This window comes from Rhinolophus ferrumequinum, chromosome 10 (genome assembly GCF_004115265.2).
Source record: "Rhinolophus ferrumequinum isolate MPI-CBG mRhiFer1 chromosome 10, mRhiFer1_v1.p, whole genome shotgun sequence".
Lineage (NCBI taxonomy): Eukaryota > Metazoa > Chordata > Mammalia > Chiroptera > Rhinolophidae > Rhinolophus > Rhinolophus ferrumequinum.
In genome coordinates, this window is record NC_046293.1 from 3,076,608 (window position 1) to 3,098,862 (window position 22,255).

Genomic DNA, 22,255 nt, shown 5'->3' on the forward strand with positions numbered 1-22,255 from the left:
CTCCACGTGGGTACTGTGACGGGCTGAACTGGGAATCCTCCCCCCCAAGTTCATGTGCTGGAGTCCAAACCCCAGCACCTCAGAATGTGGCTGTATTTGGAGATAAAAAAGAGATGATCACATCAAATGAGGCATTGGGGTGGACCCTAACCCAATCTGACCGGTGTCCTTATAATAAGAGGAAATTGGCACACAGAAAGAGACACCAGGGACGTGTGAGGACAGAGGGACGGCCATGTGAGGACAGGAGGGGAAGACAGTGGCCACCGCAAGCCAAGGAGAGAGGCCTCTGGAGAACCAGCCCTGCCGACACCTGGGTCTCGGACTTCCAGCCTCCTGGGCTGGGAGGACACAAACGTCTGCTGTTTAAGCCCCACTCTGTGGTGCTTTGTCATGGTGGCCGAGCAAACCAGCACAGGCGCAAAGTCAAACAGTGGCTCTTCCCAGGCTGGTCGGTGTCACGCTCTTACTCACATGTGGAAGCCACCTCCTGTGACCTCTAGACTAACGCCCAGTCTCCTCAGCACATCTGTGCCTGTGTGACTGTCTCCTACCTGACTGCACCCTTATCACTGTCCCCGCCTCCCCGTGCCCCCGGTAACAGAGGCACAGGCCTGGCCTGGTCCAGACCGCACCTGCACTGCTCCATCTCTGGGCCTTCACCACGTCCACCCCGAGCCCAGCGACCAGCAAGGCTGGTGGGGTGACATATAGCTTCCAGAACTGTTTTCCATTTGCGATGGTCACATCACGGAGAGGACCAGACTGTGGGGCCAGCGGCTCCCATCACATCGCTACCAGGGAACGTGGGGCTCCTCTGCTGAGTGAGGACAAAGCAAGACCCTCAGGGCGCCTGTGTGAGGACAAGGTCATGGCGCAGGGTCACAGCTCAGCCTCCCGCAGAGCAAACAACACAACAGCCTCAAGCGCTAAGACAAGAAGACTGCCTTTAGAAATGAAAACGGGTGCAATTCACACGTTCTTGTGAAATTCACACCCATGTGTGGATTTGATGAACAATCCCAGTTGACAGTACCATACAAGGAAAAGTCAAAGAGAACCATTAGCCTTCCAAAGGATTTCGAAGTTTCCTTCTCTCTAATGTATGAGTGTAAATCAGGCTGTGAATCTGTGCGTTTTTTCTATCATATTTCATTCTGCATTGTATCTGAAGGAAGGCAAGAAACATCATGGGAGAGCATGACTTAAAATATTTTCCACCACGAACAAAAGGTCCAAAACTTCAGTCACTGACTGACTTCCATGAAGTTCCGCCCAGTGACTAGCACAGGCGGGCGGACGCTGTCGTCAGGGGGCTGTGGCCACCTCCTCGTCCACGCCCGTCTCCTCAGCGCAGCAGTGGGGGACGCACGGGAACAGCGCCTTCTGTCCTGTGAATGTTCTCTCGGTCCAGCCGGGAGAAAGTGACCTTTGACTAACGTAATGAGTTCGTTTCCTTGCCGTCGCATTCACAGTTACAATGCGTGGAGACCTTATCATTTTATTTTCAGGAGCTTTTAAGGCACACCTTAGATTTACTTAGAGGAACGTCGGTCCTCCTGAGAATAAAGAGCCAAACAAGATGAAATCCCTCCACAGAGTGAGGCAATACCGTCCCGAACTCTGGCCCGAGGACCGGCTTTCCCACAGATCACTTCTCGCTTCCAGCTGGTGCAGATAAGAGATGTTCTGAGGCCGAGGGCAGGGCACACACCCCCCAGCCTGCCCTGCGCCCCCAGGCATGCCCCAGCACCCAGCTCTCCCCCATCACTGTCACTTCTGCTCCCGGAGTAGAAATATCACAGGAAGTCACCACATCTTATCTAATACCCACAGGACATACCACTGACCCCGGTTCAAGGAGAAAAGCAAACGAGGCACCAGTTACCATGTCCCATGCCCAAGTGCTTTGGAGGGACAAAGAGGTGTGACAAACGATCTCTTTTCTCGACAGCTCCTAGTCTGGCCCACGAGGCAAGACAGGACGGCTTGAGAAATAACCAGGGAATGCAAATGGAACTCGAATAGGCCCTCCGTTTCCTAGCACACGGAGCAAAGGGAGCGCGGAGCAAAGGGAGCGCGGAGCAAAGGGAGCGCGGAGAAAAGGCAGACCTTCCGTCCCTAGTTCCGGCCGAGATGTGATGGTCTGTGCTGTCCTATCAGTCCTTCCCTAATCCCACACCCTCGGGTTGGTGATGCATTTTTTTCATTCCCATCCAACGTAAATGTTGGAGCTGCCTGCTGTACTTCAGAAACTCACATTCGAACCACTGGACTTCTATGTGTAGGTCCTAGTAATGGAACATTTATCTATCAAAATATCCCTTTGTGACCTATGAAGCAGGGTAGAGAACATTTTTTAAAAAAGAAGTACGGAAGGAAGGAAGGAAGGAAGGAAGGAAGGAAGGAAGGAAGGAAGGAAGGAAGGAAGGAAGGAAGGAAAGAAGGAAGGGAGGAAGAGAGAGTAGAAGGAAGGAAAGAAGGAAGGGAGGAAGAGAGAGTAGAAGGAAGGGAGGGAGGAAGAAAGGATTAGAAAGGGTTGCATTACTGTTTTATGTTACCTAAACACAGGGCAGGTGAAAACCCTGGAAGAATTTTCACATCACTTGACAACCTTTACCACAAAGGCATTTTCCATTTGGGGAGAGCAGGATAAAATGAGTTGTTCTTGGCGTAATGAGCTCTTATTTGTGAAGCCAAGGACGGCTGGGTGCACTCTCCTCGGGGTTCCCACAGCACCCAGATTCTGGGCCCAATTCGGAGAGAGCCCTAAGTGTACGCAGTTAGGCACTTTCTACTTCTCCCACTGGACTCTGTACTGTGTGTTTCTTGAAGGTAGGATGTGTACCTTGCTCATCTTCGTATCCTTACTTCTAGTCCAATCCCTACTAAACAGCAGATGATGGATTTCTATTTCTAACGCTAAGCTAAGCCTGGCACTGAGGCCTGCTCAGGAAGGACTCACTCCCCCAGAAAGTAACTAGGTGAAGGTCTATGAGAACTCACCTTGGCTCGGCGTTAGCACCTGGATTGCAAAATGGCACGCGGTCAGCGTTCCAAAGACAACAAAACATAAGGGTATCTGGAACAGAAGTCAGTGGTTCCACCTTGGGAAAGGGATCAGAAATTTGCAGCGTGAATTATAATCATCGTGGGGACTTAAAGCACGCAAGAGGGAAAATAATCTAAGCATAACAGCAAAGGAAGTCCCAAGTTGGCAGGGATATGGGAGCAGAGGTGACGCTGATCAACAACTTTCTGCCCAGGGAGAGGACTGTGCCTGCAGCCTGGGCACAGGCTGGCACACAGCAGGTACTCAGTACACCCTGCTGGGAAGGGGCACGACTTCCATCTGACTCTCTACCTTAGAAGCGGCAGGTAGAGAACTTGGGAAATGTTCTGTGATGAATAAGTGAGGTGCTCTGTCCGACTGGAATAAAAGATGATGGAGGACAAATCCCTCCGTTGTTGGCTCCCAAGGGCGTCACTGCGTCCAACCATCTTTCCTCCTTGCATGATTAATGGAGTTCCTTGGACTCACAAGGCTCATTGTAAATATTTTCTGAAATTAAATATTTAATAACTGCTAAACACTGTCCCAACTATCAAAATATTTTTCTGTGCTTGGGATCAGATAGTCAAGAAAAAGAACAAATGCAGTTGGACATGAGCTTTCACATGAGGAACTTATGTTTAACTCAAGAGAGTCCAGATAAATAGTTGCAAACATTAGACTTCACTTTGCTACTAGTTATCTTTTTGTAATCAATCCTAATTTACTGTATTGTAAAACGCTCTCAGATTGTCACTTAATATGCCTAGTAATGCTATATTATAGAAATCTATTTGCATTTTCTTTTGCTAAATTAAGCCTCATTAAGACTTCACTGAGTGATTTAAAGATAAAAAATGGAATTTTTGTCAAAGGAGTACCTTTTATGTAGCAGACAAGACATCTCTTAAACAATGAATTTTTCTTCAATTCAAATTTCCACCGATTTCAATACATTACCTAATCAGATTCTTTATACTTTTTCTATATATTTTCTAGATATTAGATCTAATATTTAGAAGGCTTTGCGCTTGATTTGTTGGGCTAGGATTTAAGATAACATTTCAAAGTAAACCAAAGAGTGCTAACAGGCTCTCTGCACCTTCACCTGGCACCAGGAATTCATCAAAATAGATTCATCATTACCACTTGCATAATGATTAACACGCTAACAGAGGAAAGAAAAAGCCTACGAGACATGTTGAAAACAGAAGAGAGAAGAACCGGAGTATAGCAATGGTAAAGAAACGAGGGACTGCGTATTTTAGTGAATTAAATCAAACACAGTATGAGTACTTTGCACACCACGTAGGTTTCACCAGCGGTATCTAGATCTTTCCCAACAATGCCCAAGGCATCAGAATTTTGTAATCAAAAGAATCTAGCATGTGAAAATGGGTGACAAGCCCACGTAGCACAGAAGAGGGCTGAGGGCCTCTGTCCATTTATCTAAAGTGTGAAAAGAGTGTTCCCCACCACTTCCAAGGGCAACTGCCCGTTTTACACAAGGTTCACGCTGTATGACAGTATGTATTACCTCCACTCCAAACCCAACACTCATCTTATTTTCCTAAAAATGCAGTCATTGGTTTTCAATACAGTAATCTTACCTCTGTGGATGGTGACACCAGAATAATGAAAGGAAACCTGCAACTCTGGACACCAACGTGCCCGCTGCAGTGAAATGTGAGTGAGCCGAGAAGCTTGTCACAAGAATAAAAAGTCAACGGAAATGAAATTCATATGTAACATGTGAAAACTCTGACCCAGTACAGACGGAATCAGCAGAGATGGGGAACAACTCTCATGTATGTACCAGCCAGACGACAGAGAAGCAACAGAGGGCCGGGGCCTGGCCAGTGACAAAACTGAATGACATTTCTGACTGGAAAGGCCTAATGGGCTTTGGCAGGAAGACAGCAGACCTGCGATAGGCTGAGCCTTGATTTTCAGATCACCTTTGGGACGGGCGACCGTGGTTATAAACTTCATGACACAGACAGGCACACACCTGAGCAATGACCGTGCCTGACACCAGAGAACACACCTGACGAGGCACGTCAGCCTTGGAGGGGCCGACAGCCCTGGCGGTGGGTGTGAGCAAAGGGAGGGAGGGCAGAGAGGGAGACAAGAGATACTGAGAGTACCCTGTGGGCCTCACCTCAGGGAAGTTACGATGCAGCGACCAGGGTTCACCTCACAGGGTTCTTAGCAGCAGCGGCATGTGGGGAGGTCGTGCGGCTCATCCTCGGGAGGGCAGGGCTGTGTGTGACTGGGTTCTAGGCCCTCAGTGTCAGTGGCTGTAAGTCGGTCCGCAGACCCGGGAAGGGAGGCAAGGTACCACAGCGCAAGGGGGACTCAGCGAGTGGCTGCGTTTGGAACGCCCCGGCCTGCGTCTTCTCTTCCTCTCTGCACCTCTCCCCCCACCATCTTATCTGGGAATATCTTCCACCTGAGAAGGAAGAGCTAGACACCAGCAGTCAGCTGTCAGGAGCCTCTCTCTCCCCTCCCAGCCTGATCCCCACAGGAAGCCTAAAACGGTCACCCCCACCCTTCTGCCCGTGGCCTCACTCAGCTTTGTCGTTCCTCACTTGTACATAAAAGTAGAAAACCAAAAAGTACCAGACTTCTGAGGAAGGCCTCTAACAAACAGATACAGGAAAAAAACACTTGGAGGAAATAATACACACGAGGAAGAAAACTACAAAACCAGAGGAAGCATTAATATCTTTGGAAAGATAAGATACTGCACTTGTGAGAAAACAGGAACCTTCAAAGAACAAAAACCTCTCCTGGGAATTAAACACATGACCACAAACTTAACAGAAGGGTTGGAGGATAAAGGCCGTAATCTTCCACAAAGAAAGGCGGAAAGAAATGGAAAACGGGAGAAGAAAGAGAAGAGAGAGGACCAGTCCAAGAGGTGAACCCCCACCCCTGTGAAGAGCTCCCAGAGCGAGGGCAGTGAGGCGACCATCAACAAACGAATTCAACGGCACTTCTCAAAATGAAGGTCACGGGTTCCAGGTTGGAAGAGGCCATACGTTCCCAACAGAATGGATGAGTACAGACACATCAAGGCAGATGACTGGGAAATTTCAGAGCACACGGGGCCAAAGAGAAGATCCCACACGTTCCTACAAGCTTTTGGGGTGGGGGTGGGGGACATATCACATGCAAAAGATTAAATATCAGAACACTCTAAGATTTCTCACTAGGAGTCAAAAGACCACCTTTAACACGAAGAAGAAAAATTACTCCCAACTCTATAGTCAGATAAATCATCCGTCAGGTGTTTAGGTAGAGCCATCCCTATTTATTTCTGTAGTGTGGTGACTGTTTCTCTCTGAGACTCTAGAATCTCTCCCTCCTGTAATACTTGGTATTTCCCTCGTACTGGGGGAAATGGATGGTGAACACAGTTTTTTACGGAGTTATGGCACGTAACTCACAGCACCTTGTCTAGACATTGAACTTGCAGTGGAGTTTTCAAAGTTGCTTGTACTTCATTTGCATCATGTTATTACAATTTTATAGACCTCTGTGGGTCAACGTTAGGACCCTGTCAACCAGCATTCAAACACAGTGTGGGGACAGAGCCAGGAGTGCAGTTTCCAGGCTCTTGGCCTCACGTGGAAAGGTGCTCACTCGGGTAGTAAATGGCCATCAACTGTGATTGGATGGCCATCAGCTGTGGCTAGTTGGCCGTCAGCTGTAACCAGTGAGCCATTGGCCACTAATATAACTGCCGTGGCTACACTAGCAGCAAAATGGGGGCTAGCAAGAAGATGGTGGATGAGCTAGCAAGCGCAGATTGCAGTTAGCACAGCGGATTGCAGCTAGCAAGTGAGGTTGGTTGGCAGAGAAGTGGACGGCAGGTTGCAGATAGTGTGGCTCCTGGTTCCTGTGTCTCCAACCCAACCCCCAGCGAGACAATAGTGGTATGACTCCCCTACCTATGGCTCCGTGGGTGTTCCTTTTTGGCCTCACCATGTCCTGCGTTTTTATGTGGAGAGCGGGACCAGAGACCCCGCCTGACACCCCGCATGACCCACAGTATTGCTATTATGTAGAGCTTTTGGTGACGACGGTAGCGGCTAACAGTCCTTATCACGTGCCAAGCGTGTATTAACTCATTTCCCCCTTACAACAACCCCGAGGGAGGCACTAGTAAGATGTTTCATTTACATACAAGGAAACTGGAGGACAGACAGGTTACAACAGGTGCTCAGGGTCTCAGAACCAGGGGCGCTGGGGTTTGAACCCAGCTGGTAAGCTTCTGGCTTCCGTTCCTACCTACCATGCTATACTCCTCTGGATAACCTACTGCGCAATGTTCTCCCAGGGTCAACATTTCACAGCTTTCAACCCAACAATCAACAATTTAGAGACTTGCCGATCTTGTTTCTGAATCACCTGCTTGTGGTTGTTCCTTCTGTTTCTTTACCGTTTCTCCGAAAATAAGACCTAGCCGGACAATCAGCTCTAATGTGTCTTTTGGAGCAAAAATTATTGTAAGACCTGGTTTTATTTTACTATAATATAGGACCGGGTCTTATATAATGTAAGACCCGGTCTTATATTAATTTTTGCTCCAAAAGACGCATTAGAGCTGATTGTCCGGCTCGGTCTTATTTTTGGGGAAACACTGTACGTTAAAAGTAGATGCTCCATTGGATGAATTTGATTCTTTGTCAAAATCTAAAGTTTAGAGATGAGAAAAAAACAACAGTCTTGTTCTAATTTGTTTTTCGAGTCAACACTGGAGGTTTAAAGTAATGGCAAGATGAAATGTGAAGGATTTATTGGAATTCCCAGTCCTCATGCCGCTAAACGTTTGCATATTTCGTGAAGAATTGTCTACTCGTTCCGCCAATGGAGTCAATTTTGTAAGTGTCCTCACGTTGGGCTGTTGAGTCTTAGATGAAGACCTCAGAGCCCAGATTACCTTCCTAGCACCGATTATGAGCCAATCGTTTTGTTTTATAAAGCTGACTTTATTGACATATGATTGGCATACAATAATCTCTACTTGTTTAAAGTATACAATTTCCTAAGTTTTGACATGTGTACACTCGTGAAACCAACCAGCATCACAATCAAGATAGTCAACACATCCATCACCCCAAGAGTTCCTCGTGCCCATCTGTAATCTCTCCTTGCCCCTCTATGTCCCCACCCCCCACCGACTTGCTTTCTGTCACTACACATCAGTTTGCACTTTCTAGAGTTCTATATTAGGAGGATCATCAGTAGACACTCATTTTGGCTGGCTTCTTTCACTTAGCATAAGTACAGTTGAACAATGCAAGGGTTACGGGTGCCGGCCACCTGTGCAGCCAAAAATCTGCATGCAACTTAAAATTGTCCCTCCACCAGGTTGAACTCCCAACCACCAGGTGACCCTTGAATAATGTGGGTGGGAAGTGCATGGATCAATCGAACTGCACGGGTCAACTGAAAACAATCCACGTGTAAGTGGACTATGCCGTTCAAACATGCACTGTTCAGAGTCAACTGTATACTGAGATGCACCGTGGTCGTGCGTATCAGTGATTCAGTCCTTTTTATTGCAAAGTAATATTCCCACGTACAGATAATGGCAGTTTCATCCATTTACCTGTTGCTGGAGCTATAAATTGTTCTCATGTTTTCTTGGTTTTTGTTTACTTTTACCACTTTGTTATTTAGTACCACCTCCCACCCCCACCCCAAATCCATCAGATGGTACACTAAAATTACCGTTTCAAAAACTGACCTATCAAACAAACATAGGATAACAACACTGTTAAAGTGTTTAAGAGTCTGGTTAAAGCACAAACCATAGTACGTATCGGGAAGCCAACCTCCAAGGCCATCATTTCCTGGTAGTATGACGATCCCAGCTTCGATGAGCACCAATAAAGCAGGTCCGTGTCACTTGCTTTGATTTGTTTGGGCCTACTAACTGCTCCAAGACTTCTCGTGAATGATCTGTTATCGGGGCATCCATGGAACAGTAGTGTACGTATCTGCTAGTAAGGGCAGCCTCTACAGCCTCCTCGGTCAGATTTATACAATGTCCCATATGAATCTCATGCATGCTCACAGAAAGTGGCTCCCTCGAGTTGTGACTGGTCCAAATAAAGTATATAACTATACACAGCAGGTATGTTCCAGTCTCTGTGTGGACACGTATGTTCTTTCCTCTTGTCTAAATACCTAAGCATGTGGTTGCTGAATCATAAGGCAGGTGTTCAACATTTTAAGAAAATGTTAACCTGTTTTCCAAAGTGTTTATATCACTTTACATTTGCACCAGCAGTGGTGAGCATTCCAGTTCCACCACATTATGGCCAACATTTGGAATGGTCAGTTTTTAAAATTTCATTCTCATGGGTATGTAGTGGTATCACACAACCATTGTGGAAGTTGTGAAACGTTCGCATGGGGACTGTAGGTTGAATTTTCATTGCCCTGATGACTAATGATGGTGTGCATTTTTCACACGCTTATTGGCTATCCATATATATCTACTTTGGTGAAGTATCTGCTCTAATCTCTTTCCTATTTTTAAAAACTGGGTTGTTCATTTTCTGATAAGTGATTTTTCAGAGTTTTTTTCTGTATTTTGAGTATATGAGGTCTGACAATTAAGTTCACGAACTTGTTGCAATGATGTTGCTAACTTTTTTTGGTATCACAAGGATTATTTATTATGAATTTGTACCAACTGGACAAACAGTTAACCAAGTTTACTATTTGGAAGTGCTGAAAAGGCTGGGTGAAAAAGTTAGATGACCTGAACTTTTCACCAACAATTCATGGCTCTTGCATCACAACAATGCACCAGCTCACAGGGCACTGTCTGTGAGGGCGTTTTTAGCCAGTAAACAAATAACTGTATTGGAACACCCTCCCCACTCACCTGATCTGGCCCCCAATGGCTTCCTTCTTTACCTGAAGATAAAGGAAATACTGAAAGGAAGATATTTTGATGACATTCAGGACATCAAGGGTAATATGATGACAGCTCTGATTGCCATTCCAGAAAAAGAATTCCAAAATTACTTTGAAGGGTGGACTAGGCGCTGGTGTCAGTGCATAGCTTCTCAAGGAGAGTGCTTCGAAGGTGACTGGAATGGTATTCAGCAATGAGACATGTAGCACTTTTTCTAGGAAGAGTTCGTGAACTTAATTGTCCAACCTCCTAAGTTCTTTATCAGGTTTATGCTTTGCAAAGATTTCTTCTCAGTCTGTACTTTACGTTTTCATTCTCCTTAAACTGTCTTGTGAATAGCAAAAGTTTTCATTTTGATGAAGTCCAATTTATAGTTTTTTTTTCTTTTATGGATTGTGCTTTTGGTGTCATAGCTATATAATCTTCCTAACCCAAGGTCACAAAGATTTTTCTCCTAGAAAGGAGTTTCTAGAAGTTTTATAGTTTTAGATTTTACAATTGGATCTATGATCTATTTTGAGTTAATTTTTGTATGTGGCATGAGGTATGGATCAAAGTTCATTTGGGGCATATGATAGCCAACTGTGCAGGAACCATTTGTTGAAAAGATTGTCCTTTCCCTACTGAATTGCCTTCGTACCTTTGTAAAAAAAGAGAAAAAATCAGTGGTTTTTATTAATAACAAATATGGAATTTTTTCAAATGCTTTCTCCTTACCTGTTAAAATAATCATATAGTTTTTCTTTTTCATTTTGTTAATATGGTGAATTACATTAATTTTCATTGTTAAACTATCCTTGCATTCCTGGGCTAACCCTCACTTGGCTATGATGTAATGTTCTTTTTATATATTGTTGAACTCAACGTCCTAAACTTTTGCTTAGAATCTTTGCATCTATGTTGGTAAAGGATATTGACCTTTGTTTTTCTTTACTTGTAATGCATTTGTCTACTTTTGGTATCAGATAATGCTGGTCTCATTGAATGAATTGCAAAGTACTCTCACCTCTTCATTTTTTGGAAGATTTTGTACAGAATTGGTTTCATTTATTCAGATATTTGGTAGAACTTGCCAGTGAAGCCATCTGAGCCTGGGGTTTCTTTATGGGAAGGTTTTTAACTACAAAGTCTATTTATTTAATAGATGTACGGCTAGCCATGTGGTCTATTTCTTCTTGAATTCAATTTTGGAAGGCTGTGTATTTCAAGTAGTTTGTTCTTTTAATCTGAGTTGTCAAATTTGTTGGCATAAAGTTGTTTATAATAGTCCCTTGTCATCCCTTTGATATCTGTAGAATCTGTAGTTATATTGTCTCTCTCATTCCAGATATTGGTAATTTGTATTTTTTCCTCTTTTTCTGGATCAGCCAGGCTAGAGGTTTATCAATTTTATTCATCTTCTCAAAGAACCAGCTTTGTGTTTCACTGATTTTCCTCTGTTGTGTTTCAGTTTTCTATTCAGTGATTTCCACTCTGATCTTTATTAAGTTCATGTTGTTTATCCATACATTGTTCTTTATTTTTGTCGTTGCTTACACTTCAGTTTAATTTGCTATTCTTTTCCTAGTTTCTTAAGGTTACTGATTTGAGTCCTTTCTTTTCTAATGTAGGTGTTTAGTACTATAAATTTCCAATAAGTACTGCTATAGAAGCATCCCATAAATTTCAGTATGTTGTTTTTATTTTCATTCAGTCCAAAATACTTTCTAATATCTGTTTTGATTTCTTTATTAACTTAAGGGTTATTTGGAAGTACATCATTAGTTTCCAAATATTTTGTGATTTTCAAGTCATGTTTATATTATTGATTTCTAATTTAATTCCATATGGTCACAGAATCTACTTTGTATGATTTGAATCTTTTTGAAAATTTATTGAGACTTGTTTTATGGCCCAGAATATGGTCTATCTTAGTAAATATTCTGTATGCACTTACAAATGATGTATATTCTGTTGTTGGATGGAGGATTCTACATGTAAATGTCACTTAGATCAAGTTAGTTGACAGTATTTTAAAAATCTTTTATATCCTTGCTCATAGTTTTCATATTTGTTTATGAATTATCTCTGACTATAATCGTGTATTTGTCTGTTTCTCCTTGAAGTTCTATCAGTTTTTGCTTCATGCATTTTAAAGCCTTGTTATCAGATGCATAAATATTTAGAACTGTTAAATCTTCCCAATGAATTGATGCCATTGTTTCTTCAAATATTTTTTTCTGACCCCCTACTTTTTTCCCTAAGGTCTCCAATTATACATATATTAGGATGATTAAAGTTATTCCACAGTTTACTAATGCTGTTTTCATTTTTAAAAATTCTTTTTCTCTGTGTGTTATTTTAGATAGTTTCTATTGCTGTGCTTTCAACTTCACTAATCGTTTCTTTGGCTATGTCTAATCTGTTATTAATCCTAACCAGTGTATTTTTACTCTGATTATAATTGTCAGTGTCTAAGTTCAATTTGTGTCTTTTGTTATATCTACTTAACTATTTGAACTTCTGAAATACAGTCATAACAACTATTTTAATGCACTTCTCTGCTAAATCTAATATCTACGTCAGTTCTGGGTGGTTTCAATTCATTGATTTTTCTCCCCATTATGGGTCCTCTTTCCCTAGCATGCCTACTAATTTGATTAGATGCCAGATATTGTGATTCTACTTTGCTCAGTGCTGAATAGTTTTGTATTCCTATAACTATTCTTGAACTTTGTTCTGGGATGTAGTTATATTGCTTGGAAAAAGCCCCATCCTTTTGTTTCTTTTTGTTAATATTTGTTAGGCAGTACCCTAGCAGTATGTAGTCTGGTGTAATTGTTCCTCACTACTGCGGCACGATCCTTCTGAGTACTCTATCCAATTCACCCTGAAGTATGAGGTTTTCCAGACTGGCAGGTGAAACAGGCACTCTTCCCAGCGCCATGTGAGCACCAGACACTATTTCTGGCCCAGTATGAGTGCTGGCCACTGTTCCCTCTAATTCTCTCAGATGGTTCTTTTCCTGGCCTAAAGTTGTTTTCCTTATATACATCCATCAGAAAGTACTGCAGCAGATCTCCAGAGTTCTCTCTATGTGCGGCTTTCTCGTCTGGTTCTTTGCCTGGGAACACTAGGCACTGTGGTCTCTCCAGAGACCACATCTCTTCATCTCTTCAACCATGAGAAGAGATGGTTTCATCTCTTCAACCATGAGAGTCTGCCAAGCTCTGCCCGGATTCCCTACCCCCACCACGGCACCATCACCTGGAAACTCTCATGTAACACCTCTTACATGATTTGGTTTTTCTTAACAACCATCAGTGCCATTCATTGCTGGATGTCCCGTTCTTGAAAAACAGTTTCGTATATTTGTCTGAATTTTTGTTTGCTCATGCAGGAGGATAAATTGGCTCCTTGTTTACAAGGCCACATCCAGTATTTCTTAATCTTTTTAAACCCATGTCCCCTTTTGATAAATAAAAATATCTCATATTCTCCTTTAACATTGTTTTAAATTTCAAAGTAAACAAACAATACTTTTTAAGTCTACCCTCCCTTCAGAGATCCTGCTAAGCCTCCTTGGATATATACCTGAGATTCTGATACACATCCTTGGTTATAAACCCAAAACTCTAATATACCTCCTTGGGTTTATACCTGAGACTGTGCTATACATCCTTTGTTAAACACCCAAGAGTCTGATAGGTCTCCTTGGATATATACCTGAGATCCTGATACAGCTCCTGTGTGGATGCCTGAGATTCTGAATATGTCCTTCTCTTACAAACTCAAATACCTGCTTAAACTCAACACCTGAGATCCATCCAAAAATCCATGTTTATCAAGAATACAGAAAACTGTTCCAAGTTCATTTTAAATCTTGGAAGGCATGATACTACCAATTTTTTACATAAGGTATCATTGTTAGTTCTGACATAATATTAGAATTAATAAATGCTGAATAAAACAGGAAAATGAGAAAACACTAACAGGCTATCAAACACATTACTTTTTAAAGTACTAAAGGGATCACAAATAACAAAAGGATTCATCCATTAGGAAGATATGATGAACCTAAACATGCATGCAGCAAACAAAATACATAAAGCAAAAACTGACAGCGCTGAAAGAAGAAATAGACCCATCCAGCATCACAGCTGGGGACTTCAACCTCCCTCATAACAACAAACAGAATTACTAGACAGAAAATCAGTAAGGTTACAGAGGCTTGAAAGACATACTTAACCAATAAGATTTAACTGACATAAACAGAACACCCCATTCAACAACAGCAGATTATAACTTTTTTGTCAAGCGCCCACTGAACATTCCCCAAGACAGATCATATCCTGGGCCACTGAAAAAAACTTCAACAAATTTAAAAGAACAGAAACCTTACAGTGTGCATTTTCTAATCACAATGAAATCAAACTAGAAACTAATAAAAGAACAACAACAGGAAAATACCTATAAATATTTGAAAATTAATCAACGTTCATGTAAATAATCCATAAGCCAAGAGGAAAATTAAAAAATACATAGAACTCAATGAAAATAAAAATACAACATATCAAATATGTGGAATCAAGGAAAAGCAGTGCTTACAGGGAGTTATAGCATTAAATGTTTATAATAGAAAAGATGAGAGATCTCAAATCAATAATCTACATTCCTGCCTCAAGAAACTGGCAAAATAATAGCAAAATAAACTTAACACAGCAGAAGGAAGGAAATAATATAGACAAGAGCAGCAATCGATGAAATTGAAATCAGGAAAAAAGCAGAGAAAACCAATGAAGCAAAACGCTGGTTCTTTGAAAAAAAATAATAAAATTGATACACTTCTAGAAACACAGACAAAAACTAAAAAAACAAGATACAAATCACCAATATCAGGAATTAAATGGGCTGTCACTACAGATCCTGCAACCACTAAAAGTTAGTAAGAAATGGCTACAAGGGTGGCTCAGTTGGTTAGAGCGCGGGCTCTCAACAACAAGGTTGCCGGTTCAATTCCCGCATGGGATGGTGGGCTGCACCCCCTGCAACTAAAGATTGAAAATGGCGACTGGACTTGGAGCTGAGCTGCGCCCTCCACAACTAGATCGGAGGACAATGACTTGGAGCTGATGGGCCCTGGAGAAACACACTGTTCCCCAATATTCCCCAATACAATTTTTTTAAAAAAGAAAAACAAGTGGCTATAAACAATTTTAGGCTCATAAATTTGACAACTTTCAATGCCTTGAAAGTTATAAACTACCAAAAACTTAACCAAAATAGACAATCTCAATAGCTCTATAACCCCTTAAAAACTGAATTTGTGAGTAAAAATCTCTAGATAAAGAAATTTCCAGGCCCAGCTGGTTTCACTAGAAAATTCTAACAAATACTTAAAGAAAAATTAACATCACATCAATTTTATACAATTTCTTCCCAAACAATAGAAGAGGAGGAACTACTTCCCAATTCATTTTCATGAAGCTAGTATTACTCTGATATCAAAACCAGACAAAGCCAGTAGAAAGAAAAAAAAAAAAGAAAGAAAAAAAGAAAGAAAAAAAACTGCAGACCAATATTGTTTGTGAGCTTAGACATCAAAATCCTCAATAAAATTTAGCAAATCAAATAAAAAAATGTGCAAAAAGAATTACACACAATGACAAAGCGGGATTTATTCAATTTATGATTGATTTTCAAATGTTAAACCAGGTGTTGCAAGACTGGTTTAACATTTGAAAATCAATCATTGGACTTCTCCATTTCAACAGACTGTAAGAAGAAAAATCGTACTGTCATATTAATTAATGCAGAAAAAAGCATTTTAGAAAATCTAATACCCACTCACAATAAAAATGGTCAGTGAGTTCAGCACAGAGAAGATTTATCTCAGCTTGACAAAGGACACCTACAAAATCTAACATCTTACTTAACGGTGGAAGACTGAATGTTTTCCCCTTAAGGCTAGTACAAGGCAAGGATGTCAATTTTCACCACTCTTGTTCAACACGGTGCTAAAAGTTCTAGCCACTATAATTAGGCAAGACAATGAAAGGCATACAGAACAAAAGGAAGACACAAAACAGTCCTTATTTGCAGATGACATAATTGTTTAGGTAGAAAACCCCCAGGAATCTACGAAAAACCTCTTGGAACTAGTAAGTTCAGCAAGGTGGCAAGATCAACATATACAAATAAATTACATTTCTATTTACTAACAATAAACATGCAGGAATGAAAATTAAAAACAATGCCGTTTACAGTCATTCCAAAGAAAATGAAATACTTAGGCATAAGCTTAACAAAAAATATACAGGATCCGTGTACTGAAAATTACAAAATGCTGATAAAAAAAAAAAAATCAAAGACTTAAATAAAGAAACAGAATTGTATGTCAACTATAATTTAAAAATAAAAAAAGAAGAAGAAACACACTAGGTCATGAGTAGGAAGACTCTACACAATAAACATGATAATTCTCCCCAAATTACAGGTTTAATATAATTATATCAAAATCCGAAGCAGAGATTTGTGGACATAAACAGGTTTGCTCTTAAATTTATATGGAAAGGCTCATGCCTGAGAAGGGCTAAAACAGTCGTGAAAAGAAGTATCAGGTGGGAGGAATGACTACCTAACAAAGACTCATGCCAACATCAAGACAGTGTGTACTGGTGAGGGGATAGATACACAGACCGACGGAACAGACCAGGAAACCCTGAAATAGACCCACACAGATATGCCCAATTGATTTTTGACAAAAATGAAAAAGCAATGGAGCAAAGACAGCCTTTTCAACAAATGTTGCTCGAGCAAGTGGACATTCATAATACCGTGTTTCCCTGATAATAAGACCTAGCCGGACAATCCGCTCTAATGCATCTTTTGGAGCAAAAATTAATATAAGACCGGCTATTATATTATATTATATATTATATTATATTATATTATACTATACCCGGTGTTACATTATATAAGACCCAGTCTTATATTATAGTAAAATAAGACCGAGTCTTATATTAATTTTTGCTCCAAAAGATGTATCAGAGCTGATTGTCCGGCTAGGTCTTATTTTTGGGGAAACACGGTAAAAGAAAAATGAACTTCAGCCTACGTCTTACATCTTATACAAGAATTAACTGAAAATGGGTCATGGACTAAAAGGTAGAATGTAAAACCATAAAACTTTTAGAAAAACATAGACGAAAACCTTCAGGATCTACAGCTAAGTAAAAAGGTCTTAGACTTGCTACCAGAAAGGAGCATGATCCCTGAAAGGAAAAATTGATAAGTTGGACCTCATCAAAATTAAAAATGTTTTTTGGTCTGCAAAAGACTCTATGAAGAAGATAAAAAGACAAGAACAGTTTGTTTGAAAATATTTGCAAAGCAAATATCTGACAAAGGACACATATCTTGAATATATAAGGAAATTTCAAAACCGAACAATGAAAAACCAAAATTCCAATTAGAAAATAGGCAGAAAACATGAAGAGACATTTTACTGAAGAGGATATATAGATGACAAAATAAGCACATGAAAAGTTCTTCCACATCATTACCCACTGGGCCTCTGCAGACAAAAACCACGACAAAATATCACTGCACACCTATCAGAATGGCTAAAATAAAAAAAAACACCACCACCACCAATGCTGGTGAGGATGTGGAGAAACGGGATCATTCAGACATTGCTGGTGGAAATGTAAACTGATGCGCCCACTCTGGAAAACAGTTGTGCAGTTTCTTATAAAACTAAACATACAACTACCATATGACCCACAATTGCACTCTTTAGCATTTATCCCAGTGAAATGAAAACTTACGTTCACTCAAAAATCTGTACACACACCTAAAGCACAAGTGACAAAAAAAAAAAAGAGACATCAAAATCTTAAAGTTTTGTGTTATAAACACTGCCATCAAGAAAGTCAACTCATCAAATGGGAGAAAATATTCGTTAATCATATAACTGATAAGAGACTTGTATTCAGAACACATAAAGAACACTTCCAAGTCAACAACAAAAAGACAAATATCCCAATTAAAAAACAGGGAAAGGATTTAAACAGACATTTCTCCAAAGAAGATATACAAATGGCCAACAGGCACATGAAAACACGCTCGGTGTCATTAGTCATCAGGGAGATGCAAATCAAAACCACAATGAGATGTCACTTCACACCCACTAGGATGCTAGAATCAAAAAGACAGAACGTAACAAGTGCTGGCGAAGATGTGGGGAAAACGGAACTCTGATACGTTACTAATGAGGATGTAGCCATTTGGAAAACAGTCTAGCAGTTCCTCAAAAAAGCTAATATATAGTTACTATAGGGCACAGCCATTCCAACTCCAGAGCAATGAAAACATACGTCTACACAAAACCTTATACGTGAATGTTCATAGCAGCTGTATTCATCATAGCCAAAAAGTAGAAACTACCTAAATGTCCACCAACTGATAAATCGGAAAATAAAATGTACTATATTTATACGATATTTTTGATGATAAACAGAAATGTACTGATTCATGCTACAACATGGATGACCCTGAGCGAAAGACCACATATCATGTGAATCCATTTATATGAAATGTCTAAGATCGGCAAATCATAGAGACAGAATGGAGATTAATAGTTGCCTAGGGCTGGGGCGGGCGCGTAGAGGGAACGGGCATGAGGTTTCTTTCAGGGGTGACAAAAATGTTCTAGAATTAGATTGTGGTAATGGCTGCACAGCCCTGTAAGTATAATAAAAACCATGGAACTGTGCCCCCTTTAAATGAGTACTGTATGTCAACCACATGGCAATAGAGCTACTTCAAACGAAACCAGAAAACCTGTACACAAATGTCCACAGCGGCTTGATTCACAATAACCCTGAACTAGACACGACCTCGACGTCCTCTGACGGGTGAATGGTGGAACAGCTGTGGTACATCCATCTGGGGAGTACTACACAGCCATAAAGAGGAAGGAGCACTGACACCCAACAATGTGGGTACATCTTATAGCAATTACGCTGAGTGAAAAAAGCCAATCCCAACAGGTCCCACACCGCACGATTCATTACGTGACGTTCTTGAAAGTGACAAAATGAATGGCATGAAGAGCAGATTGCCAGAGATAAGGAAGGGTGGGGGTGTCGGGAGCCATGTGGCTGTGAAAGGCCAACACGCGGGGTCTCTGGGTGACGCAAGTGTTCTCTATCTTGATGGCACCGAGGTCCAGATCCCATTTGTGACATTCCACTATTGTTCTCAGGATGTTACCGTCGGGGGCATCTGGGGAAAGAGGACTGGGGTCTCCCCTTTTTAGTTCTTACAACTGCATATGAATCTACAATTGTCTCCAATTTTTAAAAAATTTAAGAAAAGTACTAAAAGGGAGGTAAGTTAGGAGTGATACTTCACGAATCGGTGAGCTGTTCCTCACTCAGGCTTCCCGATCTGCTGGTTTTAGGATCCAAACATAGCAATAAACGGGGCTAGGATACACCATGTAGACACTGTCTTTTTCGCTTGCTTTTGAACTTTTTATTTGGATGTCATTTCACTTACAGAAAAGTTGTGCGCGTGCACACACACACACACACACACACACACACACACACAGTACAAAGAATACCATAAACCCGTTACCCATATTCACTGATGATTAACATGCTACCATTTGTTTTATCATTTGCTTTTCTTTGATAGGTAGGTAGCCATATTGTGTGTGTGTGTGTGTGTGTGCGTGTGTGTGCGCGTGTGTTTGAAGCGTGGCCCTGTCTCCCTCAGTATTCAAGGACGTGTGTGCTCTGAAAAAGGACATTCTCTTCCACACCACAGCACCCTTCTCAGTTTCACTAAATTTAATACAAACAGTGATCTATGATGCAAAGTCAAATTCTGTCAGTTGCCCCCACCACGTCCTTGATAGCACTTTTTTCCTCCAGAACAGGAGCCAGTGAAGGGTCAGGTCCTGCCTTTTGTTCTCCTTTCTCTTAATCAGAACCGATGCCACAGCTTTTCTTTGTGTGTTACAATACTGAGATTTTTAAGGACTACCATTTCCACCTCTCCTCCCATTTTAAACAGGATGTAGGAACGGCTTGAATTCCTACCTGTCGTAACCTGGATCTCAGCAGGTATCTGCAGAGAAGGCGCCACACTTAGTAAGAACCCTCACGAGAGGTCTCCTAGCCGGGACCTTCAGCAGGCTCCCAGCCTCTCTCAGAACTTTCACGCCCTCACTTTTGTCGGCGTGCCAGCTGGAAAGGCTTACACAGCTCTCCTACTTGGAACTGGAGGTTCCCAGGGCCACACAGCTTCAATTCCTATTCAGCAAGAAAAATAAGAGAACACTGAAAACGGAATCATTCTGTAAATTCCCCAAGAAGAAGAGAGTAACAACCCCGAAACCAAACCTCCCCGACACCGACTTTAGGCAGCCTGACAGCGCTCGTTCGGAACAACGCCCCGAGTGCCTTCTGCAGTGGCTGTTCGGCTTGTGCCACGACTGCTTGTGGACAAGGGTGAATGTGACTTAACACGAAGGGAACAGAAGCGTTCTGCTTATGAAAAAAAAAATTGGAATTTTCTGCTACAAAGCTCTGCATAAAAATAAGAGAAACGAGAAACCTACTAAGGGTTTATTCCTAAGACCCAGTGCTGGGGTTTGAAGGCAGCAGTCCTGTGTCTGGGATAATTATGAGCTTCCACTGGACAAAATGTGGGAGCGCATGAGGAACCTGTCAAAGCCACACACTCTTTATGCAGAAGGCCCTGCACGGCCACCCTGCCAGGAAGAGAGCACATCTGAGGCGGGAAACAGCTGTCAACATGCCTTGTACCCAACACACCCTCATGTGACCTTGGTCTTTCACGTCTGCACGAAGTTACGGGATAGGGTCCTTTGGACAGTCTGGTTTGTTTGTTGTTTATTTTGAAAGACTGCTTTCTTCCTAAATCACTTGCGTCCATCCCGCCACCACCGCAGAGCCCGGCATCACTCCCTCCCACCTGGCTTCCTGTAACAGCCTCCTGACTGGCCCCCTCACCAGCTCGCTCCATCTGCCAGGGTGTCATGGGTGGCTGCCAGGTGCATCCTGAAGTACAGCCCCGATCATACCACCCCTGCTTGGGGATTTCTGAAGAGCATCGGTTCCAAATTCCCAGGTTTGCAGGAAAGGAAACAGACCGGGGATAAGAATCACCCAAGGTCACGTGGCTACTCAAACCCAGGCTGGACCCCGAGTGCGTCTCCCCGCCCTCCATGCAGTAGTACAGTGTTCTCCCATCACACCCGCTTGCCTGCCCGAGCCACACACTTCTGGCTCTAAAAGCCCCACTGGCCTCGTGACCAGCCTGCAGCTTCTGTCCCTGGCCCCTGACAACAGCCAGAGGGAGCCTTTCACATCTAAATCAAAGTGTGTCACATTCCCCACTGAGAAACTTCCATCCCCAGGGCTGCTCTCAGAGTACAACCAGAGCCTTGCAATGTCCCCAAGGCCCTCCACAGTGACCTGCTGCCACCTCTGGGCCCTCAGGCCCTCCTCTTCTCCGGGACATTCCTCCACAGTCACACTTGCTCGTGTTCCTCCCATGAGCCTGGCCTGGCTGCCTGCTCTGCCAGGACGCTCCGCATCCTGTGTCTGCTTAGCCACTCTCACCTTCCCGTCCTTCCTCACCCTCCCTGACCGGCTCATCGGCCCTACTACGCATGCCTTCCCCCTGCACCCAGCCTCTTCTAACACACCAAGCCACGTACTGGTCACTACACTTCTCATCCGTCTCTCCCTGCCAGAGCACCAGCTCTGTGACAAAAGGGATTTTGTGGGGGTTTTCCTCGCTTATGTATCCCCAAGTCCTTCGGGTGATGCCTGGCACTGAGAAGCTTAAATATTTGATGAAGTCTGATGGTGAATGAATCAATCTTCTCGTCATCTCCCCGTGTAAACCCTGTATTCTGGCCAAAGTAAATGAGTCAGTGTGTGCCAAACACACCTTTCCAGCCTCGGTACATTATCCTGTTCCTGTGCCTGGACTGTCTCTCATTCCTACACATTTTAGGGGAAGCTCAAGTACCACTTCCTCCCAAAAGCCCTCCCGGATCCACCCAGGTGGAAGGACCCTGTCCATGCCGTGCGTGCCCACTGCTCACATCACAGGTCTCCACAGATGCCTTTTCTGCCCTTAAAGAGAATTCACATTTGCCACCTTCCTCTCAAATACAAGGCAGGTGTTCAGTAAATATTGACTGAATGAACCCAACACCCTCCTACATTCTGGATATT

At 42.5% G+C, this 22,255-nt stretch overlaps 1 protein-coding gene across 14 annotated transcripts in view; it reads right to left on the bottom strand.

Moving 5' to 3' along the window:
- The window catches only part of PPARA (peroxisome proliferator activated receptor alpha), a 65,743-nt gene that overhangs the window by 26,919 nt on the left and 16,569 nt on the right, over positions 1-22,255 (bottom strand). For 8 of the 14 annotated variants that reach the window (XR_004424134.1, XM_033117251.1, XM_033117252.1 and 5 more), the window contains one exon: positions 20,084-20,296. The exons of the other annotated variants lie outside the window; for them this stretch is intronic. The gene's annotated coding sequence lies outside the window, so the exon portion shown is untranslated. The remainder of the gene's footprint in view (positions 1-20,083; positions 20,297-22,255) is intronic. 14 annotated transcript variants of the gene reach the window in all.